Source organism: Pan troglodytes, chromosome 14 (assembly GCF_028858775.2).
Source record: "Pan troglodytes isolate AG18354 chromosome 14, NHGRI_mPanTro3-v2.0_pri, whole genome shotgun sequence".
NCBI lineage: Eukaryota > Metazoa > Chordata > Mammalia > Primates > Hominidae > Pan > Pan troglodytes.
Window position 1 is genome coordinate 118,295,930 of NC_072412.2, and position 7,097 is coordinate 118,303,026.

The 7,097-nt window shown below is 52.4% G+C and overlaps 1 long non-coding RNA gene across 3 annotated transcripts; it reads left to right on the forward strand.

Moving 5' to 3' along the window:
- Window positions 1-1,091: 1,091 nt before the first annotated feature.
- LOC107972219 (ATP11A upstream neighbor lncRNA) lies at window positions 1,092-6,543 on the forward strand. 3 transcript variants are annotated; one of them, XR_010150582.1, is made up of 3 exons: window positions 1,092-1,672; window positions 5,313-5,415; window positions 5,666-6,543. It is a non-coding gene; the product is annotated as an ATP11A upstream neighbor lncRNA (long non-coding RNA). The 3 variants fall into 3 exon arrangements; XR_008538917.2 differs by lacking the exons at window positions 1,092-1,672; window positions 5,313-5,415 and adding exons at window positions 2,618-2,630; window positions 3,093-3,166 and having other exon boundaries at window positions 5,666-5,751; XR_010150583.1 differs by lacking the exons at window positions 1,092-1,672; window positions 5,313-5,415 and adding an exon at window positions 3,082-3,166 and having other exon boundaries at window positions 5,666-5,751.
- The last annotated feature ends 554 nt before the right edge of the window (window positions 6,544-7,097 follow it).

Genomic DNA, 7,097 nt, shown 5'->3' on the forward strand with positions numbered 1-7,097 from the left:
CTGCCCCCCACCTCCCTCCCGGACGGGGCGGTTGCCGGGCGGAGACGCTCCTCACTTCCCTGATGGGGCGGCTGCCAGGCGGAGGGGCTCCTCACCTCCCAGACGGGGTGGCGGTGGGGCAGAGACACTCCTCAGTTCCCAGACGTGATGGCGGCCGGGCGGAGGCGCTCCCCACATCCCAGACGTGATGGCGGCCGGGAAGAGGCGCTCCTCAGTTCCCAGACGTGATGGCGGCCGGGCGGAGGGGCTCCTCACATCCCAGACGTGATGGCGGCCGGGAGGAGGCGCTCCCCACATCCCAGACATGATGGCGGCCGGGCGGAGGGGCTCCTCACATCCCAGACGTGATGGCGGCCGGGAGGAGGCGCTCCCCACATCCCAGACATGATGGCGGCCGGGCGGAGGGGCTCCTCACCTCCCAGACGGGGTGGCGGCCGGGAAGAGGCGCTCCTCACATCCCAGACGCTGGGCGGCCGGGCAGAGGCTGCAATCTCGGCACTTTGGGAGGCCAAGGCAGGCAGCTGGGAGGTGGAGGTTGTAGCGAGCCGAGATCACGCCACTGCACTCCAGCCTCGGCAACACTGAGCACTGAGTGAGCGAGGCTCCGTCTGCAATCCCGGCACCTGGGGAGGCCGAGGCGGCAGATCACTCGCCCTCAGGAGCTGGAGACCAGCCCGGCCAAAACGGCGAAACCCCGTCTCCACCAAAAAATACAAAAACCAGTCAGGCGTGGCGGCGCGCACCTGCAATCCCAGGCACTCGGCAGGCTGAGGCAGGAGAATCAGGCAGGGAGGTTGCAGTGAGCCGAGATGGCGGCAGTACAGTCCAGCTTCGGCTCGGCATCAGAGGGAGACTGTGGAGGGAGAAGGAGAGGGAGAGGGAGATGGGGGAGAGGGAGACGGGGGAGAGGCAGATGGGGGAGAGGGAGACGGAGACGGGGGAGAGGGAGACGGAGACGGGGGAGAGGGAGACGGGGGAGAGGCAGATGGGGGAGAGGGAGACGGGGGAGAGGGAGACCGGGGAGAGGGAGACGGAGACGGGGGAGAGGGAGACGGGGGAGAGGGAGACGGGGGAGAGGGAGACCAGGGAGAGGGAGACGGAGACGGGGGAGAGGGAGACGGGGGAGAGGCAGACCGGGGAGAGGGAGAGGTAAAGTTTTTACAAAGTTTCATTGTAATACAGAAAATAAACTCTTGGTGTACCCTTGTAGAATTACACAGAAGAAAACCAACCATTCGATGCCTTTCTTCTTCCATTCCCAATCAGAAGGTTGTTTCTGACCCATTGAAATATTACCTATAAAGAAGACGGGAGCCTCCCGCAGCAGCCTCTAGTGATCTGAGAGCTGAACCAAGGTTTGAGGCCCATCTCCAGGTGGTCCTGAATATCCGTGCATCCTGGGACCTTGTTAGGATGAACTCACCAGAGGCGAGGCTCTGCGTTGCTCAATGCAGAGACTCTTACCCAGGGTGTCAGCCTCTGAAAGATACACGTGCCTGGGCCTCTTCCCTGAAGATGGACCCGGCAGGTCTGGAGGGAGGCCCCTGTGATGAATCCCGTGATGAGCCGCTGATCCGAGCTCGGGCTGCGTCATGGGACCAGCCACAAGGTTGCCTGACCTATAAAGGTCACAGGAGTGCCTCAGGGAGACAGAAGCAGTTACAGCTGTCAGGTAGGGGCTGGGGAGGGCTCCGAGCTGTGGCTGCAATTTGAAAACTGTGCGGAACCTCAGCAGGGGTGTGAGCTATCAGGAACCTGCCGCTGGACTACAGCGACCAGGAGAATACGGGTTCTGTGCATCCGATGTGGGGGAACCAAGCAGAAGGGAAAAACCCTTGCTGAGCAGACTGTGCATTGGGCAGCCTGCCGGCCGCTTTATACAGGTTCTGTCATTCAGCTGGGGTCTCTGCTCCCTGATACTAACCACACCCACCAGACCATCTTCCCTCCAGCTGGGGAAACGTGCCACAGAGCCCTTTACCTTCCAGAGCCTCGGCCCATCTGGCTCTCCTCATCACCCTGGGCCAGGCCCATCACTCCTGTTTCATGCTTGAAGGCAGTGACGTGGGTGCCGGGCTCCCCTCTCCCACAGGGTGCCAGTGTCTCAGGTGGGACCAAGCCCAAGCCCGTTTGTCCTCGGTCCATGCACTTCTCAACCCAGCCCCGCCTCTCAACACCTTCCACTGGATGGAGAGCCACGGCAGTGCTTAATAAAAGGCAAGGGCGGAGACACGTGGAAGGGGAGGCCTCTCTCCCGGACCTGCTTAAACCTCTCTCCGTTTTTCCCAGACTGATGCTGCCAAGTGTGGAGGAACAGCAGGGGTGGACGATGCCCTCCTCCCCTCCTGCATCTGCCCTACTCACTGCAGCAAAGGGTGGGCGGGCCAGGGTCACAGGAGAGGTGCCCTGGAGGCAAGACCAGTGCTCGTGGGCGTCAGGAGTCATTGAGTGGTGGGGAAATGCAGGGCCCTGGGACCCAGGCCGGGAGCCACTGCCATCCTGCTTTCCACATCCACAGGAGGGCAGCAGGGCAGGAGAGTGTCCCGCCCTGGACCTGAAGGAAGAGAGGGACCTGGGCCAGAGCCTTCCGTGGACAAGGTGGGGAAAGCCAGGGAGACCCAGCAGGACAGGTGAGAGGAGTGCGCTTGGGGAAGGTGGCCCCTAGTGCCCGGCCTCAGGCAAAGTCTTTTTCTGTGGATCCAAGAAGTAGGTGGCATGATTGTGCCCAGTTTACAGACAGGCAAGCAGGGGCCTCGGCAGGCTGAGGCATTGCTGCAGGATGCAATGGGCCCTCCCCTGACTGCACAGCTGATGTTCTCAATTCCCTCTTATTCCATCTTAGCAAGATGGGCCTTGGAGGGAAGTGGGGGAGTGAGGGAGAAGCAGGTGTGTGCCAGAGACCAACAACACCCACTGTGGGTCCCAGCCGTCCTGAGGTGGGTCAGCCCAGCGGACTGCAGGGACCGGGCTGGGAATGGCCGTGATTAGGGGACAGGTGATCCAGCCACAAGCCTGTGGTGGCCTTGGGATCCAGCTGGCCCAGGGGTGATTCCTGCCTTCACTGTCTTCAAGCAGTGGGATTTTGGACTTAGGTTTCCTCATCAGAAAAACCGGAGCAGTGGAGCCCACCACTCGTGTTGCCATCCTTTTACAGAAGTGCACAAAGGTGGGTGTGAGATTCCTGGCACATGGCCAGGTCTCCAGCGCCAGCTTCCGTCTCCTCCTTAAAGTTATCCAAGCTGAAGCATGTACCGGTGCAGCCTGTATCACGACATTCAACGTGGTGAGGTTGTGGGCTGCCAACACAACTACGGCAGCATCAGAGTTTTTCTTCACGTGTGTTACTAAGGCAGAAATCGGTCTCGTCGATGTTGTTTTGTTTCTGTGGTTGTTTTGAGACAGGGTCTTGCTCTGTGGCCCAGGCTGGAGTGTAGTGGCGTGATCACAGCTCACTGCAGCCTCAACCTTCCAGGCTCAGGTGATCCTCCCACTTCAGCCTGCTTCGTAGCTGGTGCCACAGATGTGAGCCACCACACCCAGCTAATTTTTTATTTTTTGTAGAGACCAGGGTCTTCCTATGCTGCCTAGGCTGGTTTCGAATTCCTGGGTTCAAGTGATCTGCCTGCCTCGGCCTTGCAAAGTGCTGGGATTTCAGATGTGAGCTACTGTGACTGGCTGTTTTTTTGTTTTTTGTTTTTTTTTTTTTGAGACAGAGTCTCACTCTGTCGTCCAGGCTGGAGTGCAGTGGGGCGATCTTGGCTCACTGCAACCTCTGCCTCTCAGGTTCAAAGCGATTCTCATGCCTCAGCCTCCTGAGTAGCTGGGATTACAGGCACATGCCACCACACCCGGCTAAAAAAAATATATATATATGTACTTTTAGTATAGATGGGGTTTCACTATGTTGATCAGGCTGGTCTTGAACTCCTGACTAGTTTTGGGAGTCTTTCTTCTTCTTGAGCTCTGTCTTCTGAAGTGGAACTCAGAATAATTGAACATTAACATAAAAAGTTATCTCTGGGCCGGGCGCAGTGGCTCACGCCTGTAATCCTAGCACTTTGGGAGGCCAAGGCAGGTGGATCACGAGGTCAGGAGATCGAGACCATCCCGGCTAACACAGTGAAACCCCGTCTCTACTAAAAATACAAAAGATGAGCCGGGCGTGGTGGCGGGCGCCTGTAGTCCCAGCTACTCGGGAGGCTGAGGCAGGAGAATGGCATGAACCTGGGAGACGGAGCTTGCAGTGAGCTGAGATTGTGCCACTGCACCCCAGCCTGGGCGACAGAGCAAGACTCCGTCTCAAAAAAAAAAAAGTTATCTCTGGTTCTGGAAACAGCATTTTTTTGTTGTTAACATACAATTGTTGTAACATACAATTTGCCATTTTAACCATTTTAAGTGCACAGTTCAGTGGCATGAAGTATTAGACACTCACATTGTTGTACAAGCACCACCATCCATTCCATGACTTTTACATCATCCCAAACTGAAACTCTGTGCCTATTAAATACTTACTGTCCAATCCTCCCTTACCCCAGCCCCTGTCAGGCCCCATTCTATTATACTTTCTGTCTCTATGGATTTTATATCTCTGGGGATCTCATATCAGTGTAATCTTACAATATTTGCCCCTTGAGTCTGGCTTCACTGAGCAGCATATATTCAAAACCATTACATTTTTTTTCATACTTTTTTGGCTTTTTGAGTAGACTGAGATAATTTCCAGTTATCTAAGAATATTTAAGTATTCTTATAAGTTACAATAGATGAAAAATATTTTAAGGGAAACCATTTTATCTTTCTGTTTAAAAAAGTAAAGGGGTGGCCAGGTGCGGTGGCTCACACCTGTAATCCCAGCACTTTGGGAGGCCGAGGCACGTGGATCACGAGGTCAGGAATTCAAGACCAGCCTGGCCAACACGGTGAAACCCTGTCTCTACTAAAAATACAAAAATTAGCCAGGTGTGGTGGTGGGCGCCTGTAATCCCAGCTACTCGGGAGGCTGAGGCAGGAAAATTGCTTGACCCTGGGAGGCAGAGATTGCAGTGAGCCGAGATCGTGTCATTGCACCCCATCCTGGGAACAGAGCAAGACTCTCAAAAAAAAAAAAAAAAAAAAGCAAAGGGGTGAGTTTTCAGTTTTGTAGAAAGTAAACAGTTTAGTTTTACCTTTAAAAGTAAAAAGTTTGGTTTTCATAAATTGAACATTCATTAAAGTGATGTTATGTAATATCCAAGCAACTTGCTTGAGCAAAGGTACGAATTACTTTGAATAATGCTAAATTTCTAATTATCATCCACCTCTTATTTCAGATACCCTATCATCTTTACTCTGTTGGAGAGGAGCTATAATGGTCTATATTAAAGTTACTGTTCAGACAGATGATTCCAACAAATTGCTTTCATTACTTTATTGGTAATTTTAAGCACTACACAACTTAGTTGTTTTTTTCTGGAAGAAAACTGGAATTAAAATCATTGATCCTTTAGAGAAATAAAACAAAGGAGAAGGGAGTGTACAAAATAAATAAGAAAAGAATTCTTACCATACTTTCCTGTATTCTTACTGAGAAATAAAAAGTAAATGGGACATTGAGAAGCAAAATTAATCCCGATTAGGCTCGCTTTGGGACAAGCAACCACTTTGCATGATTACCCATTGTTAGGTGTGAAACGGAGCCAATGATCGCTCATTGTCGAGGAGAAAAGACCTGGAGACCACGGCTTATCCAGTCTCGCTCCTGACCTGCATCTGAACACCTGAAGGAAGAAACTTTAAGAAGAAAAAGACTTCAAGTGACAGAGGAGACAAAAGTCTCAAAGGTGCAGAATTCAAGAACTCATGGTGTCTCAGGATGGGTGTGAAAGTAACAAATATGAGATCCCCTGACAACTAAACCCAGGCATGTCCAGGAATCCCGGGATGCGGTGAAAGTTTTCACAGTGGAGCTCACAGGAATCCCCAGATGCCGTGAAAGTTTTCTCAGCGGAGCTCACACCAGCATTGTCTGGAAGATTAAATGTTGTTATGCTTTGAGATTGGCACTCATGCCATTCAAATTTTTTTATTAAGAAGTACAATGAAATTTAACTTATTCCATTTTTGACACCAATGTAATGACCAAATTAAACTAGATTTTCAAAAATAATCAGAGGCCCTGCCCCGCAAACTCCTCCTGGGCACAGGAAGATGTGGGGCCAGTCAGTAGTGACTCCTCTTGGGTGCTGATCCACCATGCTGAATTCAGACCGGCACCAGTCCCCTGAGCGCCTCCCAGTTCCTATGTGATTTCCTGTCCCTAGTATATGAACATGTCAGCATTGATGTGATCACACAAATTATGGGCCATGACGCATCTACCACTCTTGCCTGTTGTGAAGGGCTGCCTTTAGTTGTCTTGCAAAGAGCACTTATACCTCTTCCCTACGGCACAGAAGCCCTGGGTCTGGGGTGACAGGGGCAGAGACCTGCCTGTCCTCCAGCCACCCAAGACCATGCTTCTGTCTGTAGGTTCCCCCAATAAAACACCCTTTACTGACAGATTTCATTGGTCTGGCTTATTCTTTGGTTTCTCAGCTCCTTCTGCGTTTGAGGGCTATGTTGCATATGTGGCCCTTTCCCGGAACAGGAGACAATGTTCTACGTCACGTTCCAGGACAAATGGCCTGGCAGAGCATGGCAGATGATCTCAGGGGGCGTTTGAGCAGGACCTCACTGTCCACAGCTCTCCTTCCCGGTGACAGGAGTCATGCGGGATGGATGGCCTTGCACGGGGCACTTTTCACTCTGTGAGTGCTCACGCCTTATGCTCTTCATTTTGTTAGTGCTCGTCAGCTAAAATAGCAGGTTAACTATTTCTTTCAGCATCGGCTGAGCACCACGCTATGCCTGAGGAGAGAAAGGTCGATAACTGATCATAACTGATCATCCAACAGGTTCACGTTCAGGTGGGAGACAGACATTGAGATGAACGAGTCAGAAACCTGCTACACTGGGAGCTTTTACAAAAGCTTGGACCCCGCTCCAAACCAACTGAGTCAAAATGTCTGGAGAAACGCTGCCTGGGAAGTGCTATTTTATTAGTATTATTATTTGAG